Raw genomic sequence first — 24683 nt, 5'->3', positions numbered from 1 at the left:
TCAGGAACATAAGGCTGATAAAGTGATAGGAATTCAACAGTTTTATATGAGGTCAGCTGTCATAAAATTCTAGCAATTTCTGGCCTTTTCCATAATGCAGATCAGTCTGTGAAAGTTGATGCTCAAAGGGAAACATGGTAACTGAAAGAAAATTATTCATTATTGAGCAATATTGGGCAAGAGGACAACTCAGACACTAATTCTAGTTTCATTGAGGGAAAAGTCTGGCACTGCCACCAAGATTGAGAGTTATCTGCCAAGATATGGATGCTAAAAAAATACATATGAAAGATTTTTATCCAAAATTGGTATCTGAGATTTATGTCTGTATTCCAGAGAAGATAAAAAAAAGCCTACACAGTAAAGAAGTATCTTCACAACTGGGAACTTACAGATGTACTTTTTGTAGTACCAGCTGCTAGGATAAATGGGAGGAAACAACTCTTGTGAAATTCTGAGGCTTGTTAAATTCACTAATAACGACTTCTACATAATACTATGAATCCTTTCATTCTCTGAAATCTTGCTATTGCTTTATAAGAAAAATAAAGTAAAAACCTCCTGTAAGTTCAAAGCAGAAAAAGCTATTTCTTCATGTCTAGCTATCATGGAATTGTTTGTCTTCATAGTTTTGCAAGTGTGTGTACAGAGGACACAGAATCTCTAGAAGATAAGCACCTGGCTTTGCTTTTCCACATCTGAATGTTAAGGGAAGGAAGCTGAAATATTCCTGGTGATATCAGTCATAGAAGCACAGAATACTAGGTTGGAAGGGAACCTCAAGGATGAACTAGACCAGCACTCCTCTTAAAATTCTATCTTAAAATTTTACAGTGTTGCAGTAATCAACCACTTCTTAGGGGATATACAATGTCTGACTGTTCTTATTGTGAAAAATATTCCTCTTATATCTAATTGAAATTTCCCTAGGAGTGACTTGTACTTATCATGCCTTGTCTTTCTCATGTGATTCCACGTAAAAATGGAGTTTCCTCTTTCTTTGCAGTCATCTTTTAAATACTGAAATACAGTCTCCCCTAAGCCTTTTTTACTGAAAGGTAAGCAAACCGGAGGTTCTCTCAGCCTCTTGAGCTACCTCAGCTCAACCCAGCTCTCTTCTCAGCCTAGCCCTTTGATCATGTCTGTGGCCCTTTGGACCTTCTCCAGCCTGTCCACATCTTTTTGTATAGTGGGGACAAGAACTGAGCACAGTATTTCACCTGTGGCTTGACCAGAAAGATGACTTTTTTATCTCTGGTGGTCATGCTCTTTTTGATGCTGCCCAGCATCCCATTGGTTTCCTTTCCTGCATCCTCACAGAGTTCACTCATATGAGCTTGTTGCCCACCAGATACTTTTCACAGTCAGGTATATCCCAGCCTGTTCTGCACTCCTGAGTTATATTTTTACAGGTGCAATACCTCACACTTGTCTGGTTACCCAGCTCATTCAGCCTATCCAGGTCTTCTTACAGGGTGGCTCCCTGCCAAATTGTCCACTTCACCACTCAGTTTGGTATTATTGGAAAACTTTATGAGGTTACACTTGCTCCTAACTTTCAGGTCACTTAGGAAGATACTAAGCAAGAAAAGATGAAGATATTAAAAATTATTATATATATGAAGATATTATGAAGATAAATTATGAAGATATATAAAAATATACAAAAGTGAATTTTGCTATCACAGTTCTTACATCTTGGTGGTGGTGAAAGAATGAAATATTGCAAAACCTTATTATATTGACACCTATTCAAGAAAAACTACAAAAACTTACATATATTTGAGCATACTTCAGTTCTGACACGAACACACTGATTTTGCTGTGAGTATTTATTTCAGGCTTAGCATCATGTAAGTAAAACAAGTTCTTGGGTTCTGCTCAGTCTTGAATGTTTGGTTGGAAAGAAATGAGGTAAGAAAACTACTTGCCACACCTCAGACAGAGCTAAAAGCACAGAAGGAGAGCCAGGGCTCCTGGTGTGTGGATAATCTGCCACATGGCTGCAAGCTCGGGATAAGGGGGTCCCTGAAATAAACACAGGAAGAGGCAATTCTATGTGAGACAATGCATCACTGTGTGGGAGATCCCTGCATTGACAGAAGTCAGCACAGAATGCACAATTCTTGCAGGGTCCCACACTTGTACCTTTTAGACAGTGAAATATGTCACACTTAGCTCTCTCCTTGAAGCTCAAGTAGCTACTTAACACCAGGCAATGAGAAGAAGGCTTAGTGGATATTAATGTATCATGGATCAGAGAACAGGACATAGAGACCCTATAAATAACTATGGTCTGTTTGTGACTGCAGCTGATCAGTCATCTGCTGGCAGTTGGTTGTGTGGTGGGACTTCTTCAGCCCAGGTCACCTGTTCCTCTTCATCAGTGAGACCAAAACCTTCACCTTCTGGCCAGTTTGTAATTATCTCCAAAATCCCAGGGTGATTCGGGTTGCCAATACGGGCGCGCTGCGTGATGAGGACAATCCACTTGCTCCATGTGGCGTCTGTGGCGTGGTGGGTAGAGGGAACCTTTCCTTTGAACATCCACCCCAGCACTGGCAGTCGGGGTGCCAGGAGAAGTTTGGCTTCTGTGCCAACCACCTCTGAGGCAGCTTGAACTCCTTCATAGGCAGCCAAGATTTCTTTCTCTGTGCGAGTGTAGTTGATTTCAGACCCTCTGTAACTTCGGCTCCAAAATCCCAGAGGTCTGCCTTGAGTCTCACCAGGTACTGGTACTGGTAACCTCTGCCAAAGGCTCCAGGACAGACCATGGTTCCCGGCTGCAGAGTAAAACGCATTCTTTACCTCTGGTGCTGTCCTGACTGGGCCAAGGGCTACCGCATGGGCGATCTGCTTGATCTGGGTGAAGGCTTGTTGTTGTTCAGGGCCCCAATGGAAATCATTCTTCTTGCAGGTAACCAGGTAAATGCTAAAAACAGGGCCAGGAGACAGATCTCCTTTCTAAAGGACTTTATTAGAACAGCTCTTTTGAAACAGCTATGGCAGGGGAACTCGAGGGGCTGTGCATGCTGCTGCTGCTCCCACTGGACACCACAAAGGAGGAGGTGCAAGCCAAGCCTGCTGCTGACACTGCAGAGTCAGGGGTTCCATCCTCACGGGGTTCAGGAACTCGGAGTGGCTCGTTGTTAGAGGGAGGTTGTGGTGGTAGGTCACAGTTCATGTCACGTTGAGAGGACAAAGCAGCTTTGGATGATGATTTTGCCTTTCCCGACTGGCGAACCCTACTTTTAGTTTTGGATGCTGTTTGGGCTTGTTGTCTTAGCGGTTTTAGTTTTCTGAAAGAGTCCCAGCATTCCTTGCATTTTGCTTCATAGGCATACATTCTTCTGATGCCACTTCCTTTTTTTGCTACCAGTGCCATTTTGGGGGAGCAGCGACATTACAACCCGATGGATGAAGGGGTAGGAACATGGGGCAGGACAATTGGGGTGAAACAAGGTGAGGGTAAGAACTTTTAAAATTAACAATTAACATTACCAGCAACTGGGAACATTTACAGAAACACACAACTTAGTTTTCTACATTACAGTAAAGAGGGCTCACAATATGGCTGTCCTCAGGGATGTGCATTCTCCAAAAGCCAATGGGACCTAGGAAAGCTTGTGTTTCCTTCTTACTTGTTGGTGGAGACACTGCAGTGATCTTATTGATGACCTCAGTGAGGATCTGACGCCATCTGTCTTGCCACTTCACTCCCAGGAACTGGATCTCTCGAGCAGGTCCTTTGACTTTGTTATTTTTAATGCCAAAGGCAGCTCCCAGCAAAATCTGGATGATCTTCTCTCCTTTCTCAAATACCTCCACTGCTGTGTTCTCCCACACAATGATGTCATCAATGTACTGCAAGTGTCCTGGAGCCTCACCCTTCTCCAGCGCAGCCTGGATCAGTCCGTGGCAGATGGTGGGGCTGTGTTTCCACCCTTGGGGCATTCAATTCCAAGTATACTGCACGCCCCTCCAGGTGAAAGCAAACTGAGGCCTGCACTCTGCTGCCAAAGGAATAGAGAAGAATGCATTTGCAATGTCAATGGTGGCATACCACCTTGCTGCCTTGGACTCCAGCTCGTACTGGAGTTCCAGCCTGTCCGGCACGGCAGCGCTCAGCAGTGGAGTCACTTCATTCAATGCCCGATAGTCCACAGTCAGTCTCCATTCTCCATCAGATTTCTGCACAGGCCAGATGGAACTGTTGAAGGGTGAGTGGCTCTTGCTGACCACCCCTTGGCTCTCGAGATCACGGATCATCTTGTGGATGGGGATCACAGCATCTCGATTTGTCCGGTACTGCCGGCGGTGCACGGTCATGGTGGCAATTGGCACCTGTTGCTCAGTCACTTTCAGGAGTCCTACTGCAGAGGGGTTTTCTGACAGTCCAGGCAAGGTGTTCAACTGCTTAATGCTCTCTGTCTCTACAGTAGCTATTCCAAAAGCCCACCTGAACTGCTTTGGGTCTTTGTAGTAGCCGTTCCTGAGGAAGTCTATGCCTAGAATGCACGGTGCCCCTGGGCCAGTTAAAATTGGATGTTTCTGCCACCTCTTCCCTGTCAGGCTAATCTCAGCTTCCAACAAGTCACCCCAACAATAGAAACAGGTTCTTTCCCCCCATGTTGTGATGGTATTATAGTACGCTGTGAACCAGTATCAACTAATACATTATGGTTTTGTGGCTCTTATGTGCCAGGCCATGGGATCCACAATGTCCAATAGATCCTGTCATTCTATGCCTCTCCCTGGCTAGAGGCAGGGCCCCTCTAGCCCTGGTTATTATTTCCTTCCTGGGCATACAGACTAGAGGTACTTTGAAGTGAGTCTGACAGATTATCTTCCCTTCTGTAATACTATGCACCTTGGTTATGGGAGGTCGAGGCTACCTTCACTTTAGTAGAACTGTCTTGATTAGTGCTTCCCTCGCTGAGATGACACATGCATGCGGCCAGGAGAGAAGTGGGTTTCCTATCCCATTTTCCCGTGTCTTCCCCATGGTCTTGCAGGAAGAACCACAGGTCAGCTCGTGGGATCTTCCTAGCTGGGGGGTGTTGTGCTCTAAATTTGGGGCCTATGACTCGTACTGGTGCTACATTGATCTTCCTCATCACCTCACTCATCTCTCTCATCTCCTCTTTAAACTCCTCTCTGAAGTCCTTAACCACAGCAGAGACATTGGTCTGCATTGGGCCATTCATCATACTCTCAAAATTTCTGAGTTTCTTGGCAACAGAACACACTGTCTCTGGGTGGTTATCAGCATTAATCATTGCTATGTAGGCGGTATATTGAGATGGACCCAAGGTTGCCAAATTCCACAGCATCTGCCCTGTGCACCTGACCTTGTCAGGGTCATTGTCATGCAGTCCAACCCTCCCAAAGAGTACCTCTAATACTGCTGTCTCTCTCAGCTGCTGGACCCCTTCCTCAAGGGTCTTCCAGGGCATCCTATGGTGGTGCTCCTGCATTCTCTCTTTGTGGACAAACCTCTCTCTCTCACACTCATTAAAAGCCAGTCCCAGAGGGAAAGGAGGCCTTGCTCTCTTACGAATATCTGGTCCACACCTGGGCCAAGGATCCCAAATTCCTGGCCTCAGTTCCATCCAGTTGAACACCTGTTCCCGTAAGGTCCCAGACCCGGAGTAACCAAGTTGTAAAAGGCTCACGGCCCCGCCGTGCAATGTCTTTACGCAGGTTACGGAGACTATCGTATGAGAGGGACTCGGTGACAATCTCAACCTCTGGCTCCCTTGCTGGTTGTGAGGACCCTCCTTGCTGATCCCCATTATCTAGGTGCCTTGTTTTAATCTTAGATTTTCTAGTTTCCACAGGGGAAACTGCTGCTGGCTGTGGCTGCTCCTGCCATCCAGTTGGAACCTGGACAGATACAACATCTACAGGTTCCACTGCAGCACCATCTGACTCTCCCTCTTTAGGGCAGGGGGAGGGTTCCTCACCAGCTGGGGAAATGTACTGCTTTAGCATCTGGTGCATCTTCTCCTCCATTACCCCCATCCAATCTGGGTAGTTTATTTATGAGGTGGGCTGTGGGGCAGGGTCAGACTCTGAGGGAGAATCCCTATTTCCTTGGATGGGTATCAGGTTTGTTATCCAAGCCAATATCCCCTTATCTCTGAATGCTATATGAAACAGGCATATCAGCAATACCAGCCAGTGTATATCATTAGCATTCAGAGGAGATTTGAACCCTTCAAAAACTGGTAGGATAGACCCAAAAAACTGGGGTGAAGGGTTGACAGGAAATTTTCCCTGGTGTCATTTCCTCACAGTAGTTGCCATTATTAAAGTAACCCTAAAAGCATACAGTTAGTTGTGTGATCCCCTGAATCCATGTACCTGGCTTCCAAAGGAAGTTAAAAATTCAATAATTTCTCACCTTATTAACCCATAAAGCAAACTGGATAATAGACACAGTAGCCTTAGTTATAGGGCCCATGTTTAGATAATGAACTGCAAATGGGAGAAATATAGCCACAACCATGTGCTACTCGAACCAAGGTAAGCTAGACCCACACGATGCTACCTAATGAGGTTTCTATATCCAGCTCACAAAAACTAGGCTATTCAAGAACTGTTATGCCTTTTATCTCTCAATGCCCTCGAGCCTCACGTCGGGTGCCAAAATCTTTTCTGGTTTACAGGACAGGTATCTGCCAATAAAGGCAGAAGCTTCTCTTTTAAATGGAGAATGGAAACCCCTTCCCTCCAAATTATTATAATTTTGAAATTAACAGGCTCTCAGGCAAAGATATGGAAATTAGGAATAACAGTTTTTTGCTAGGAAAATTAAAATGGAAATACAGTATTAAAAAGAACAATCCCAAAAATACTGACAGAATTAGAATACAACCTGACACCCCATCAGTCAGGGTATTGCTAACAGTCCCATTAAATGGTGGCTACGGTCCTCGTGCAGTAGCAGATGCGGTTCACTGAAGTGGTCCTGTAGAAGGCTGCAATTTTCCTCTGAAGGTCCAAGGATGATGTGCAAAGGTCCAGTTTTCCTCTGGAATCCAGTGGAAAGATGGAATCTCGCTGTCCAAAATCACAGGTTTTTTTATCTAGATAGGAAAAGCTTGGCTCCTCCCCCTGACCGGAGCATCTCCCAGTGGGATTATGTAATTTTATCAGTCATACGGTGGGACTTAATGGCAAATTAGCCGATGATATCTTCCTGGAGGGCTGATGGGTTGTGTAAAATATACAGATGATTGTCCCACCTGGTTTTAAAGATGGCCCATTAGCATATAATATGTGCCACGGAGATAAGGGTCCCTACCCCACCCAGTTTCAACAGATCTTGATAGAATACACATTTCTGGCCACATCAACCCAACACACCCCCAAACCAAAATTCCAAGCACTAGGTGCACTTGCTTTCTGATTATTCTCTTTTTGACATAACATTTAACTATATATTCTCAGTCTACAAGTCTATTGCTTTTAACATATATTAGCCCTTTATTCAGCATATGCAATGAAAAGTCTATGTTTCTGTGTGGCAGGTAGAAAATGCACTTAGCTTCTACATGTGTTGAAGTTGTAGAATAAGCAGTGGTTGTTAGGAGAGTATTCATAAATACCTTACTATAGTATTTTAAAGTCAGAATAATTAATCTCATTAAATATTTACAGAGTAAATGTATACCCTTGATTTATATATCTTTGGTGTATTTGGCTGCCTACTTCTTTGATGGCCTTCTTGTCTGTTGTTTTGTAAATCAGTCACTAGCCAGTGAATCATTGAGCTATTAACAAAGTCAGTGTTATGGTAAGTATGATACAGAAGCAATGCTATTTCATAACACTTCAGCAATGTATAATGCAGCCAGGTGAAAAGAAAAGAAAAAATGCACTGAAATAAAAATGTCCCCATTTACTGTGAAAAAGAATTGGAAAAGCAAAATACTTCTTGAATGTCTGAGTCTGTGTCTATAAAAACGGAAGTGAAACTATAGCACTAATTTTTTCCTACTTCAAACCAATACTGACTGCACATAATTCATCTTTCAGCTATTCCCAGGAAAGACAAACTTTTCAGTAAAAAAGATATTTTCATACTTTGAAATATAATGACCAAATTAATAGCTTATCGTTGTGCAAAATGCTAGGCCTGTACCAATTTACACAAAAAGGTCTTTAAAATGCAAAATGCACCTGCTGAAGTGCTTTTGACTTTACTCCACATGTTGACAGACAAAGTGCATACGGTTCAAGTGTGACTGATTTTATAAACACACAGAAAGTATTTTAAATATTGAAATAATCTTGGTTATGCAGAACATTACTTGAATTGTTCCACAAGAAGAGCTCAACTATCCAGGTCCCAGGAGATTGGGAGAATTAGAGTGAAACATTTCAGTGACTGTTTTTTGCTGCTTTTAAACACATGAGCAGTACCAAGGAAATAGATGGTAGATAAAACTAAAGAATTTCTGTCAGGTAATCACCTCAGTGTGATCACTTACATAACTTACCAGCAAAGCCCTTGCAGGAACAGTTTCACCAAGTTGTCTTTCAATCAATCTGTCTTCAACTTCTGTCATGGCAAATCCCAATATTAAATCTGTGTGGACGTGCTTATCAGACAAGCGTCTCATGTAATAATCTTCACATAATACCAGCATTACTAATTTTTCATAGAGCACTATATATAGTTCTTTTATTTTCTAAATAAAGTTGGCTTTAAAAAATTAGATTAATTATTAAAAACTATTTTTGCTATTCTTTTAACCATTTCCCTAGTTAAATTGTATATTGGGCAAAATGAAACAAAATCCAACAAAAACCAATTCCTAAAATAAAATAAAATAAAACAAAATGGAACAATGAGGTGCATGGATAGACTTTACAGCTATAATAACTGTGGTACAAAATGTGTTGTAAGATTCAAAACAACTTAAATTTTGTTGCCTCTCTGATAATTGTGGCCTTTGTAATTGTACAGAATGGCATCCATACCAAAACAGACATTGCATTTTCAGCAGCACAACCAATAAGATATAATGCATATGTAAAAACCAAAGTTTCTCAACTACCTTGCTAAATCTGCATAAACCCATTTAAAACCTCATGAGCATGAGCTTAGGTATTGTATATGTCCTGCACTGATCTACTGCAAATCTGTTATTTATATTCAATTACACCCTGTCTTATTGCCCCTGAAATATTTTTGTTAATTAATAGTTTTAAATAAATAATTTATCTGTATCTGTTTTGATATTCACTCTATTATGAGTGAACTTTAATCTAAACCTATTTCTGTACATGAGTACACACATTTCTGCTTGTTCCTGGCAGTGACCATTAAAACCACACAGAAGCTATCCTAACAATCTGCATGTATTATTTCAAAATTTTAGGGGTTGGGTTTTTGTCCCCATGTAGAGAATTTTTCCCATTATCATGCTAGCAGAGCCTGCTGGGTTACACCCAGGATCTTTTGACGTCTCCAGACACAGGGGTAGGTGGGAGCGGCTTCCAGGAGGGGCTGCTCGTGCTTCCCGCAAGCTTGGAGGAGGGACCCCCGTCTGCAGCACACGGCCAGAACGCAGGAGAGGCACACCCTCTGCAATCACCTGCCTTGCATCTGCCTCGCTTCAGCCTCCTGCCTCTGAGGACACAGTTGACCTCCAGAAACCAAACGGAGAGCGAGGAGCTGCTCTCCAGCCCGCTCCCACCGGAGACCAGCCCGACCATTGCTGTTTCCCCGGCTCTCGCAGCTGTGCCGGCCCTAACACGTGTTACAGCACCAGGACTGAGCACAGAGAGTGTGCCTTCAGCTAAAGAAAGGACTGGAACTGAGTTATCTGTTCTGTTTTGTTGGTAATTTTAATAACTGCTGTTGTTTTTGCTTGTACAGTTAGATATATTAGTAAAAGAGCTGTTACTCCTACCCCCTTATCTCTGCCTCAGAATCCTTGATTCAAACAATTATGATACTTGGAGGGAGCAGAATTGAATTCTCTGTTTCAAAGAAAAGCTTCCAGCTTTATTGGCAGACACCTATCCTTCAAACCAGAACAGATTTTGGCCCCCATCGAGGGGCCTGAGGGCATTGAGAGGAGAGGTAAAACAGGAGTAACAGCTCTTAAGTGGCAGCATGTTGTCCAGCTTAATCCGGCTTGAGCTCCATATGATCATAGATATCTCTCTCCCATTTGCAAGCCCTTATTTGAATATGGGCCCCCTCACTAAACTTACTGTAGCTATTACCTGATTCGTTTGGTGGATTAATTATGTCAGGAATTCATGGTTTTTTAATTTTTTCTGCAAAGTGGACACATGGATCCAAGGCGTGTTTCTGGGGTTATTTTAATAATGGTACTTACTGGGAGGCAATGAATGCAAGGGGAATTTTCTCCCAACCCATCACTCAGTTTTTTGAGGCTACCCCACCAGTTCTCAACGATTTCAGATTTGCTTTAGTTGCTAATGATATTATACAGTGGCTGGTGTTGCTGATAGGCCTGTTCTACTTAGCATTCAGAAACAAGGGAATATTGGCTTGGATAAAAACCCTAATACCTACCCCAGGAAATACAGCTGCTGCCCCAGAGCCTGACCCTGTCCCAGGGACTTGGGATGCTGCTGGAGAGCCTGATGCTGCCCCACAGCCCACTGCAGAAACAAACCACGCAGAGTGGGTGGGGGTTCTAGTGAAGGAGATAGGCCAGATGTTGAAGGAGCATTTGTCCCCAGCTGGTGAGAAACCCTCCCCCTGCCCTAAAGAGGGAGAGTCAGATGGTGCTGCAGTGGAACCCATAGATGTTATACCTGCCCAGGTTCCAGCTGGATGGCAGGGGCAGCTACAGCCAGCAGCAGTTGCCCCTGTGGAAACTAGAAAATCTAAGATTAAAACGAGACACTCAGATAATGGGGATCAGCAAGGAGGGTCCTCACAACCAGCAAGGGAGTCAGAGGTTGAGATTGTCACTGAGTCCCTCTCATACGATAGTCTCCGTAACCTGCGCAAAGACATTGCTCGGCGGGGCCATGAGCCTTTTACAACTTGGTTACTCCGGGTCTGGGACCTTACGGGAACAGGTGTTCAACTGGATGGAACTGAGGCCAGGAATTTGGGATACTTGGCCCAGGTGTGGACCAGATATTCGTAAGAGAGCAAGGCCTCCTTTCCCTCTGGGACCGGCTTTTAATGAGTGTGAGAGAGAGAGGTTTGTCCACAGAGAGAGAATGCAGGACCACCGCCGTAGGATGCCCTGGAAGACCCTTGAGGAAGGGATCCAGCAGCTGAGAGAGACAGCAGTATTAGAGGTACTCTTTGGGAGGGATGGACAGCATGACAATGACCCTGACAAGGTCAGGTGCACAGGGCAGATGCTGTGGAATTTGGCAACCTTGGGGCCATCTCAATATACTGCCTACATAGCAATGATTAATGCTGATAACAGTCCAGAGACAGTGTGTTCTGTTGCCAACAAACTCAGGAATTTTGAGAGCATGATGAATGGCCCAATGCAGACCAATGTCTCTGCCGTGGTGAAGGACCTCCAGGAGGCCCAAGAGGAGGTGAAGGGAATGAGAGGGTGGAGAGGTGAGTTGAGGGAGATGAGAGAGGAGATAAGGGAGGGGATAAGGAAGATCCGTGCTGCACCAGTACAAGTCACGGGCCCCAAATCTAGAACCCAACACCCCCCAACTAGGGAGAGAGGGTACACCCCACAAGCTGACCTGTGGTTCTTCCTGCAAGACCATGGGGGAAGACATGGGAAAATGGGATGGGAAACCCACTTCTGTCCTGGCAGCACGGGTGCGTCAGCTCAGGGAGGGAAATGCTAACCGAGGGAACCGCACTAAAATGAAGGTAGCCTCAACCTCCCACAAGCAAGGTGCATAGTATTACAGAAGGGAAGATAATCTGTCAGACTCACTTCAAGCTACCTCTAGTATGCATGCCCAGGAAGGAAATAATAACCAGGGCTAGACGGGCCCTGGCTCTAGCCAGGGAGAGGCATGGGATGACAGGATTTATTGGATGGTGTGGGTGTGATGGCCTGGCACATCAAAGCCACAGAAACATAAAGTGTTAGTTGATACTGGTTCAAAATGCACCCTGATACCATCAGAACATGTGGGGAAGGTACCTGTTTCCATTGTTAAGGTGACAGGGGGATCACAGGAATTCACTTTGCTGGAAGCTGAGGTGAGCCTGACAGGGAACGGGTGGCACAAACATCCAATTGTAACTGGCCCAAAAGTTCCACGTATTCCAGGCATCAACTTCCTCCAGAATGGCTACTACAAAGACCCAAAGCAGTTCAGGTGGACTTTTGGAATAGCTACTGTAGTGGCAGAGAGCATTAAGCAGTTGAACACCTTGCCTGGACTGTCAGAAAACCCCTCTGCAGTAGGACTCCTGAAAGTGACTGAGCAACAGGTGCCAATTGCCACCATGACAGTGCACCGCCGGCAGTACCGGACAAATCGAGATGCTGTGATCCCCATCCACAAAATGATCCGTGATCTAGAGAGCCAAGGGGTGGTCAGCAAGAGCCACTCACCCTTCAACAGTCCTATCTGGCCTGTGCAGAAATCTGATGGAGAATGAAGACTGACTGTGGACTATCGGGCATTGAATGAAGTGACTCCACCGCTGAGCGCTGCCGTGCCGGACATGCTGGAACTCCAGTACGAGCTGGAGTCCAAGGCAGCAAGGTGGTATGCCACCATTGACATTGCAGATGCATTCTTCTCTATTCCTTTGGCAGCAGAGTGCAGGCCTCAGTTTGCTTTCACCTGGAGGGGCGTGCAGTACACCTGGAACCGACTGCCCCAGGGGTGGAAGCACAGCCCCACCATCTGCCACGGACTGATCCAGGCTGCACTGGAGAGGGGTGAGGCTCCAGAACATTTGCAGTACATCGATGACATCATTGTGTGGGGGAATACACCAATGGAGGTTTTTGAGAAGGGAGAGAAAATCATCCAGATTTTGCTGGGAGCTGGTTTTGCCATTTTAATGGAGGGAGTAGTATTGAATTCTCTATTTCAAAGCAAAGCTGCCTTTATTGGCAGACACCTGTCTTTCAAACCAGGATACAAAATTTACAGCCTAAAAATTTTGAAACCTTACTACAAAAAACAAAGCAGGGATAAAATTTACTTAAAGAAATTAATTGTCTTGATTTTAATATCCAGACAGATGGAGAAAAAATTGTCTGAGAAACTGAAATAGCTAATCTGAGATTCACATTCTTGGAAAATGGACATTTAGAGAAAGAGATAAAATGAAACCTTTCATTCCTAGTTCACATTTTTCCTCAGTTCACCTCCTCAGTAAAGCTAATGAAGATCTTTTCAGCTGACAACTGAGGAGCTACTAACAGCATGTTGTTGTCTAACTAAAAGATGCATTGATGATTTAGATGGATGCTGTACTTTTAGTGTGCAGAAAGGTGGTGCTTTTTGGTGGTGATTGGAAGATAGAATAAAACGTCCTCCAAATATCCAGCAAGAGTTAGCTGATGTTTAAAGGCTAAAGAAATTAAAACCTGTTTTCTAGGAGTCCATTACCACAAAGAACCATTTACATGACTAGGACACTTGAATGCTAAAACATACCAGACTTGTTTATGTTAGAGTATATTACATGCTTCTGTGAAACCACCCATGGCATCAAACTACATGGTCATGTAAAAGATTCCTCCTCCTGGGCTTTTTGAGATTCATTCTTGTATTTAATTGGAAAAGGTTATTTGTGACACTTCATTAAATTAAGTTTTATAAATTACATATTTAGCTAGTATGATTAAGCCATAGGTTTCACAGTTGAGATGGACACAATACGACACTCTGCAGTTCATGCGGCAACAACAAATTTTATTGAGTGCAGTTCCTTTTTATATGGTTTTCAGAAACCCACACAGTTGATCTTGATTGGCTGAGTTTGGTTACCACCCAGTTCACTGGCCAATGGCCTGCCATCCATGCTCATCCAGAACTGCCTGGCATTGGTGAATTTAAATTGAATTTAAATCTCCCGGCTGCTCAATTCCTTTGTCCTAGGGATGTTCACTCCTTTTCCCTAACAGCATAGACTGGTCAAGTTATAATCAGGGTTATCTATGACTGTGAGGCCTCCAGGCCATCTGTTGGCCACCACAGATAGGAGTATTTGAGTTATTTGCATTTTATTAAAGCTTTTCTTTTGTGTCCTATTAGACTCCAAAACCTGCAGATCAAGCTGATACACATCAAGAGGTGGACAGTCCTCAAGGAAATATGATTCCCTGGAAAGGCTGCATCGCTGAACTTGGTCATCTGTCTGGAAAGTTTTTGGGGACATCAAAAACAGAAATACATGGTCTTTGGATAAGTGTGAGCATTGTTAATGACTTATGGGAAGGGACTTACATTAAAACTGAAAAAGGAAAAAACCATGTGTTTCATAGACTTTTTCTGTATTTAGTTAGCAGAATGAGCCTATATTTAGTCCACTTCAGATACCTTCCAGGTTTGAAATTCTTTGCTACTAGGAGAGATTGCAGGATACAGGCCTTATCTATGCATATGAAGGATACAGTAATAGAATCACAGAACACTTTGAGCTGGAGGACACTTGAAAGTTCATCTTGTTCACGGACCTGTCCTGGGCAAGGACATATTTCTCTAGATTAGGTTTTTCATCCATATCTTAACTTGAACACCTCCAGTGTTGTGGCATCAACAACTTCGATGGAAAATTGTTCCAATGTCTCACCATCCTACTTCTAAAAAATTACTCCTTAAATCAAATCTAAATGTATCCCCTTTTAATTTAAAATCATTGTACTCTCACTATAGGTCTTGGTAAAAACGTATGTCTCCATCTTTTTTATAAGTCAATTTCAATTATTGGAAGGGTGCAATAAATCTGTCCCAAGTCTCCTCCAGGCTGCACAATCCCAGCTCTCAGTCTGTCTTCACAGGAGAGGTGTTTTTGCCCTCTGACCATTTTTGTGGTTCCACTCCGAACCCACTTTGTAATAAGTCTGTGTCCTTCCTGTGCTGGGCCCCAGGGCTGGAGGCAGCTCTGCAGGTGGGGTCTCACCAGAGTGGGGCAGAGGGGCAGAATCCCCTCCCTGCCCTGCTGCCCACGGGGCTCTGGATGCAGCCCAGGACACTCTTGGCTGTCTGGGCTGGGAGTGCCCATGGCTGGCTCATGTCCAGCTCTCACCCCCAGCACCCCCAGATCCTTCTGGGCAGGGCTGGGCTGGGTCTGTTCATCCCCAGCCTGGGCTGGCACCAGGGGCTGCCCTGACCCAAGTGCAGAACCAGCACCTGGCCTTGTTAAACATCAGGAGATTCCCATGGGCCACTTCTTGTACTTATCCAACTCCCTTCTCAATGGCATCCCATCCTTCAGGACTGTCAACTGCACCACTCAGTTTGGTGTCGTCTGAGAACTTGATGAGGGTGCGCTCGATCCTTGTCTATGTCATTAATGAAAATATTAAATATCATGGCTCCTGAGTCTTGAGGGACACCATTCATTACTGCTAGTAGTTCAAGTTGGAATTGAACCACTGACTATAACTCTTTGGACAAGGGTGTCTAGCCTATGTCTCACCTCTCTGTTGGAGGTTAGGATTTTTTCTTTTTACTTCTCTCAGGGAATTTCATCCCATTTGTTGCCAAGAGACAATAACTACCAATACATAACAAAAGATGTGGCTGGGAGGAAGAGGGGGAAGGGTGCAGCTAGCTACTCTCCTACCTGAAGGGTTTTCTCTCTAGAAGGGCAGAGATACCACAAGATTTTGGCTGGGGTCTTTTCTCCCTCTCTGGCCCTTGGGATCAGAGGAGGATGGTCAAACTGTTGCTTACCACAGGGAGAATCCACTGCCACCACAGAGCCCAGTCCTGTACAGCTTCTTCCTTACTGAGGGTGAACCTTTGCTCGTAAGAGCACTGCGACCTTATTAACACCCGATCTTACTGGAAATGACTCTCACCATCTGTTGGGGTGCTTCAGAGAAAAACCCGGGACCCCGAGTCTCCTGTCCCTTCCTGGAGGGTGCATCCACCCAGCTGTGTGCTGCAGTGGAAGAAGCCCAGCTGTGTGCCCACAAAGAAGCCTGGCTGCCAGTGCTCAGCACGGCTGCTTTGTGCCACTGCCTCGGGCTTTATCGCTACACTTCAACTCAGCACCCGCATCCATCCGGTGCCCACAGCTCCTGCTGAGTCTGTAGTTCCCTGTTGCGTTTTATTTGCCACTGCAGGGGCCATGCCTGCCACTGCTGTGCCAGCCGCTGCTCTGAGGTTCCTGCTGCAGCCCGCCCGCCATTCCGCGAGAGGGAGGCACAGTTGAGCCCCACGCCACAGCGCCCCCTGCAGCCACGGGGGAATAATCGCACCCGCCCTGCCCACCAGGAGCCAGCGGCGCCCCTGCCGTCTGTGATGGGAACTGCACCAAGGGGAAACGCTTAGAGAGCGGAACTGACTTCAGTGGGTTTTCTGGTTCTTTGTTTGCTGCTGCTGCCATTGTTGTTTGTTTGCCTTGCTATACATATACATACTAGTAAAGAGCTATTACTGCTTTTCCAATATCTTTGTCTAAAAGCCTCTTAATTTCAAAGTTATAATAATTTAGAGGAAAGGGGATAATATTATTCATTCCAAGGGAAGATTCTGCATTCCTCAACAAACATCTGTCTTTCAAACCAAGACACTGTGATTCCACACCTAACCTGTATCTTTCCAGGTTAGAGGTAGGAATGTTGCAGGGGAGTATATCAAAGGTCTTTGAGATTATCTGGGAGTAGACATGACTGCAGTCTTTCATCCCAGGGGTTTTATTTGGCTGTTTTGGACAATTCCTCATTTCCTGCCTTGGCTGTTGTGGACCACCTTCTGAGATATTTATATTGCTTGACTCATCTAGCCACCATTAAACGACTACATCAGTGGATAAGGGAAGGCCTGTGGACCTCAGTAAACATCTCTGAGGTTTATCACTTGAAGTCTTGAACTCCCTTCTGAAGTCAGATATTTATGCCTGGACTTTATCCATTAGCAATTCTGGCAACAACAAATACCTTTTTGTAAGCTCTTTTCTAAAGAGCTGTACCATTTCCCTTTTGCCATTTCTTCTTTTGCACAGGTAAATTAGAGTTCACAGGTTCCTCTCTGCCCCCACTTCCACTATGCCATTGCTTTTGAATGTGACAGAAACTCTTACTGGGCCTGACAGATATGAAGACAATGGCATGCATTGAAGTCCGGACTCATACCAAGTTCCTACTTTTTGGGGGGCATTGAAAAGCTGAGGAGAGTGAAAAGTCCTGGTTTGGGTTTTTTTTTTTTTTTCAGTCATTTTCTGAATAAGGAAAGATATATTTAGGTCTTATTGCCTGATACAACAAGGATTTAGTTATTGAGCATTAAACAGGAAAGAAAACAAACAACTGACACTTTTCAGAATGAAGAAGAGAAAAACATTTCTAGATCCTCCTTCATTATCAAGCAGCTTCCCTCCAGGTGCTATGAACTGACACAGGAAAGAGCAGAAATTACATATCTGAACTTCTCCCTGTCATGTTCCTTCAGATGACTGTTCAGGGCTTCCTCATTGCATTTTGCAATCTCCCAACAGAGCTAATTGAACAAACCAGCAACAGTAGTGAATCTGAGCACTGTGGAGAGATCCCACACCCATGTCAGAGCTCTAGCTGTGCATTAAGTAGGGATAGTCATATGCAGTGGGTGGCATTTTTGAATAGTGTTTTAAACCATTTCATGTTCATTTGCAGCCATGCAAATTCTGTTCTGATGTTCAGGCATCTGACTGTCTCGCTTATATATTTCCTTTTCGTTTCCAGCTTCTTCAATTTCAGAGAAGCAAAGAGTCTCATTGTTGTGAAAAGCCTTGGTGGAACTACAAGAATCAATTTTTAAAGTGCTACCAAAAAATGCAAAAAAAAGGAACCACTCAACCCCCAGCCTCCAATAAACAAACAAAGAAACAAAACCACAAAAACCCAGACAGACAAAAAAGAAAAAAAAAGAATAAAGAAAAAACAAAAAACCTAAAAAAAAAACAAACAAAAAAACCCCACCCACCCACCCAAACAAACAAACAAAAAACAACAAAGAAAAAGCCTTTCCTATACCCAGAGGGAAATCAATATTCTTTATGAGCCTTTATGTATAAAAATAGACTGCCATAACTGAAGAATATGCACATCAATTACACTTAACAGACTTTTACATAGTTTCTATTTTTGTTAGGTTAGCCATTTAACAGAGGTTTTAAATCCCTGATGCACTGTATTATTATCCGAAGCTGTCCAAGTTGTATTTTCCAACCCTCCTCATTCAGGAAAGAGGTCTCCTGGATAATGTATTCTGCTTCAGAAAAGAGTCAGCATCTATAGACAGTATAGGTAGTTTATTATTGTTATTTTTGCCCTCTAGCAGATGACTTGCTTTAAAGTTGTGCTTACCTTAGCAAATAGCAGGACTTTTATATAGGAAAAGAAATTAATGCTGAGACACCACTGCCAGTCTCCATGCCTTTCAGGTGTTAATCCCAGGTTCTGCTGTAGTTCAAATGACTGAATGACCACCAGTGCTGAAGCCCAACAGGTTCATTTCCGGAATACATGTTTTCATCTTGTCATTGTCTTGGGTTGCAATACAGCATGTGACCAGAAATGTGTATGCTATCACCATCTGTTGAATCCGGGTGGGGTAGTGACCCTCATCTCCGTGGCACATATTATCCCATCTTTAAAACCAGATGGGGCAATCATCTTTTATCTTTTCCAAAACCCATCCTCCCTCCAGGAAGATGTCATCTGCTGATAAGCCATTAAGTTCCACTGTATGACTGATAAAATTACATCACCCCACTGGGAGATGCTCTAGTCAGGGGGAGGAGCCAAGCCTTTCCTGCACAGATTAAAACTGAGATTTTGAACACCAAGGCAGCCTTCTTTCCACTGGATTCCAGAGGAAAGCTGGACCTTTCCACATCATCCCTAGACCTTCAGAGGAAAACTGCACCCTTTTACAGGACCACGACTTTAATTGAACCACATCTGTCACTCCAGGGGGACTTTAGCCACCATTTAATCAGACTGCTACCGACACCCTGACTGACATGATATCAGGTTGTATTTTGACTCTGTCAGTGGTTTTGGGATTGTTCTTTGTAATATTGTATTTCTGTTTTAATTTTCCTAGTAAAGAATGGTTATTCCTAATTCCCATATCTTTACCTGAGAGCCCGTTAATTTCAAAATTACAATAATTTGGAGGGAGGGGGTTTACATTCTCCATTTCAAAGAGAATGTCTGCCTTTCTTGGCAGACACCTATCCTCCAAACCAGGACAGCCATTCACAGTGTGAACTAAAGCATGATAAAAGGAGATACTTAGGAGATGGGTTTCAGAAGTTCACTCCTGCTAAGAGCAAGACTGCACAGAAAAGTGGAAGTTTCTGAAGAAAGCCGTTAATGGTTCGTTGTCATCCTGTTACAGGGTCAAACATGTTTTGCTCAAACCTAGCTCCAGTGTCTAAACCCTCTCTTTTTATTTCTTTACATTATATATACTCACCTAGTCCAAGTTAAAAACCACTAAAATGATAACAAACCAAAAGGTCTTTCCACCTTAAAGAAAGATCATTTTGGTCCTGTCATAAAATCATCAAAGAAATACAACTAGGTTTTAAGCTTTAGTTTCAAAACCTTTATATATGTAACATAATACCAATAGCTCAAAATAGTCGGTATAGAAAATATTTTTTGTAAGTATTTCATACAAGTAAATTAATTTATTTTGTTGCTGTTTTTCTTAGAGGAGATTGTATGTATAATTGTATGCACTGAATACAGAAAGGGCTGCAGAAAACAGCCTGCAGTATTTGTTGGAGAGGATGAAACAAATATGAATATATAAATTCTGAGAGCTAGGTTGGAATAAAAGCCATTTTCGAGACACTAAGCCTTAGTTACTAAATAACTAGAAGACAATAGGATAGCTAGCTGAAAGCAATCCCCTCTTGATGAAACAATGACTCCTGCTGGAAGCAGGTCTAAAGCTCAAGAAAAAATCTTGTTAGAGTTTAAAGTATAACACACTATGGTAATACAAAGATTCTTATAGGCCGTATGTAAATGTTACAGTATTTGTATCTTGTATTAGATAAATAAATAAACTGCAACTGTAACAGAACAGCATATGTGGAGCCCTTGAGTTTGTCCCGGAAAAAACCGTCCACCGCGACAAAGAGACCTCCACAAGTATTTCTTTCCTCTCACTTCTGTCATAAGGATCAAATCCCTGATTTCTGTCTCAGCCAGTTTCTAGCTGCAGCTGCTATGGTATTCTCTACATAAATGACAGATATTTAATATTCTCCTGAAACCTGAACAGGATTCAAAACTAAGTTGGAAAGAATAGGCATTTTTTTTGTAATTAAAACAACTCAAGTTCTAACCCTTTGGCATTATTCAAGAAGGGATCTCAAAGAGCCACCTTACAGCCTTGGTGTGTTTGATCAGGGGTTTAGGAATAGCTGGATCTGACTTGGGCTTGGGGAAGAATATGCACATGGTGTGTGGCTGCAATACTGGCAAGACACTGAGTTCCACTGCTACAGCTCAGTTGTTTGCTACTGCTGTCTCTGCTAGTGTTAGTTGTAGAGCTAATAAGAAAAAAATGTATGTGATGTAATTTATAGCTGTTTCTGTATTACAGGATATAGATCCTGCTTTTATTTTGGGCACAGGAATATTTCCTTAGGTGGTAAGCTTATTGCAGACATTGTCAGTAAGTCTTGCCATCACTTTTGACATCACAAGTATCTGCCTATGGAAATGACAGAGTTAGTGATCAAAGCATTGTAATGCATAGTTTACAATCTGCATATCACTTATGTGGTCAGCAATGTTCCTTTCAGAGAACAAAAATACCTAGGAAGATGAGGCTGTACAGGCTGAACACATGAATCAGAAAGAAAATTAAAGCTGATGAAAAATGTACAAAGGACAAATATTTCTGTCATACCTCCTTGCTTTCATAATGTTTCAGAATTATAAAAATATAAAAGTGAAATAAAAAGACACTGACAAAACCTGAAACTATTGTTAAGTAAAAGTATACAATTAATAATGTATTTCTTGTTGACCTTCATCCCGAAACCTACAAGCTGTACTGCAGATTCTCTTTTTTATTGGTGTACCACAAACACAAAAATCTGTCTGCAAACCTAGGTAGAATAGACCTTGTGAAACTGACCTTCTACACAAACAAGTACTTACTTTTTCATGCAAAATATGAAAATTTTGCACTATATATTCGGAGACTTACTTGTGTATTTTGGAAGCATTCCTTTCCCAAATTTCCAAATTCCCTTTATCTAGAACAGTCAGGTAAACATTTCTACTTCTGTCTAGGAGTACCCACTTAATTATTTATTACTTGTACAACAGACTCCCTATGCAAGTGGTCACATAAGCAAGCCTGACAGAGTTCAGAAAGTGTTTAGACAAGGCTCTCAGGCCCATGCCATGATTCTTGGGGTGTGCTGTGCACGTTCAGAAGTTGGATTACATGATTGTGATGAGTCTCTTCAAAGTTAGTATATTCTATGAGTGTATGATTCTAGGATTCTATATAATGTGATGAGCCTCTGTGTATCAGAGGGAAATAAAACACAGATGAGCAGAAATAATATCACATCTCTTTGTAAACTGAGTATTTTACCAGCCTTTCTATAAATACAGTCTGCTAAAAGTTCCAATAGGTCTTCAGGTCTTTGACCTATTCCAAAATGAGTTTACAGCACAGGTTTTCTCCTTGTGGTTGAAATGCTAACATCCAGAATAGCTAATACACAAAGGTTTACAGAGTTTTGCAGAACCATTTTTGCAGAAATGTATGCTATTGAAATTTTAAACATTTGAAGGCTGAAAGAAAGATTGTACTTACAATTTAGGCAATCAGCCACCCTTTCAGACTGATGAATGTTTACCATTTTTCAGTAAAACCCTAATGATTTTTAAACTCTGAAATTATATATATTTCTTAGCTTCCTATTCCATTTATCCCATTCTTCACTACATCAGTATACAAACTTGCTGCTTTTGAGGGTTTTTTGGTGGTTTTCATTTTTTCCCCTTATCATGAGTATGCTAGCCTCATCCTCAAGAGGAAAAAAAACATTTATTAGAGCATATTCCAGGACATTACAAAGTTAACTCAACATTCACATCTACAACTGTCAAGATTTTGCAATAGAGGCAGACAGGAAAATTATGTTGGACATTCCTTCCAGTATGTTTGTCAATAGGTTGTGTCCTCGCATCTTCACACCTGCAGCCTGACTAACAAATGAACTAAGATTCAGTGTCAGATCTCTTATTGAGGAAGTACTCTACACCATGGAATAGATTTATTAGGATTGGAAAGGGCCTTTAAGAACCTTAAGTCCAGCTGTCAAGCCAGCATCACCACCACATGTTCACTATTAAACCATATCCTCAAGTGCCATAGCAACACATATTTTGAACATTTCCAGGAATGGTCACTCCACCACTTCCCTGGGGAGGATTTCAATGTCTGACAACCCATTCTGTAAAAAAAAACTTTCTTTATATGCAATCTAAACCTTCCTGGCACAGCTTAAGGCCATTTCCCCTTACCATATCACTTGTTGCCTGGGAGAAGAGGCTGATCCTCACCTGGCTACAGTCTCCTTTCTGGTACTTGTACAGGATGATAATGCCCTCCTGACTCTCCTTTTGTTTATGGTAAACAACCCAAATTTCCTCAGTTGCTCTTCATCGAACCCTTCTTTGTGCTCCAAATGCTCCAGGTCCTTGTCCAGCTCCACTGCCCTTCTCTGGACTCACTTCAGCACCTCAGTGTCCTGAACTGAGGGGCCCAGAACTGAACCCAGCACTCAAGATGTCACCTCACCAGTCCTCAGTACAGGGAGACAGTCACTGCCTTGGTCCTGCTGGCCACACTACTGCTGATTCAGGCCAGTATGCACTGGCCTTCTTGGCCACCTGGGCCACCACGGCTGGCTCATGTTCAGCTACTGCTCACCAGCACCCACAGGCCCTTTTCCCTAGGCAGCCTTCCAGCCACTGTCACAGCTTGTAGAACTGCCAGGGATTGTTGTGATCCAAGGGTAGGACCCAGCACTTGGCCTTGTAGAACTTCATCCAGCTGGCCTCAGGCCATCAATCCAGCCTATCCAGATCCCTCTGCAGAACCTTCCTGCTTTCCAGCAGATGAACACTCCCTCTCAGCTTGGTGTTGTCTGTGAACTTGCTGAGGGTGCACTCCTGAAATGACAGGAGAAATAAAGGAAGACATTCATAAGGTCATTGCCAATCTCAAGAATCAGCACCGTGAACTAGCAAAACTAATTTGACACTTTTAGTGTGTTTAATTAGTAGCTCACAGACCTGTCTGTGATCATACAGTCTATGACTGGCCTTTCTCAGCATTGTCATTCAGCTTGAATTTTCTCATATTGAACATTCTTTGGTAGCAGTAATCGCTTTCAGGGGCACTCAAAGAGCAAGAAGAATACTAGGAAGCCTCAGTAGGAGAATCTGTGCATGACAAAGATGAACAGGAGATACCAAACCATACAAAGACTTTTGGAAGGCTGGAACTGATAAATATGATTGGCTGTTTGTGACACCAAAGGGAAGAAATTCCTGCGTTTTTCCCAGCCCCTAATTTGCATACTATTTTGCCTATCTCTTTGAACCAACCACAGCACAAACATTCTTAGCAATTCCACAGTAAGTTTTTCATGCAATTACTGGTTTATGCCTGTGCCAGACATAACAGCAGAATCTGTGTTCATATTGTTGAGTAAATAATACACAGGCACAGTCAGAGTAACAAATATTTTCAAGAATAATGCAGTTATCTTTATCTAAGAAGGGTGAAGAGTTGTCTTAATTTTAAAAAGGGCTGTGTCCTTTGAGGGAAGAAGAGAGGGCAAGAAATACAATGGATAAAAATGTATGAGTTATGCTAAAATGCTAGAAAATGCCACTTAATATGGAAATGCAAGTAATACATTATGAAGTTATCTGGTGCAAATTAATTTGCAAAATTAATTATAAGGACCCAGCAGAGGGAATGAAACCACAAGAAAGAGTATGCCCTTTCTGCATGTAAACACACATACACACAGAGGAAGAAATCCCAGCCCCTGCATTTCCCATTCCTAGGGAATTTTCAGCATCTGTATCCTCCTTCATTTTAAAATTACTAACCCAATGATCACAGCTGAAGTGTTGTGTGACCAGCACCCAGAAAGGGAAAGGAGGAAGCTGAGACTTTGGCTGTGTGTTACCCTGGTCAGACTGTGTATTTCTACAATGATTTTGTAATCTCATCTCCCATCATAGACAGATGCAGCAGAGAAAAAGAGAAAAACAAAACAACAGAATTCCAGACATCTTTGCTGCCAAGTACATATTTTGGTTGCTTATTCAGCTAAAATTTTAGTATTTTATGTTTAATGATTCACTTTTCATCTGGGAATCTGTTAGAAATTCATCAAGGCTATAAATAGTCTACAACTAGGTTTTTGAAACAAATGCAACTATTAGTAGTTTTAATAAAACATTGTTTTGTTGAAGTCAGGCATGATTGTTAAATCACTGCCACACTTT

At 42.9% G+C, this 24683-nt stretch overlaps 1 protein-coding gene across 1 annotated transcript in view; it reads right to left on the bottom strand.

Moving 5' to 3' along the window:
• The window catches only part of FAM174A (family with sequence similarity 174 member A), a 156966-nt gene that overhangs the window by 107916 nt on the left and 24367 nt on the right, over positions 1-24683 (bottom strand). Inside the window, exon 4 of the transcript XR_013777245.1 lies at positions 22535-23330. The gene's annotated coding sequence lies outside the window, so the exon portion shown is untranslated. The remainder of the gene's footprint in view (positions 1-22534; positions 23331-24683) is intronic.

The sequence above is a fragment of the Erithacus rubecula genome (assembly GCF_903797595.1).
Source record: "Erithacus rubecula genome assembly, contig: SUPER_Z_unloc_2, whole genome shotgun sequence".
Classification (NCBI taxonomy): domain Eukaryota; kingdom Metazoa; phylum Chordata; class Aves; order Passeriformes; family Muscicapidae; genus Erithacus; species Erithacus rubecula.
Note: the sequence above shows the minus strand (reverse complement) of the source record. Positions and strands in the feature narration are given on the sequence as shown.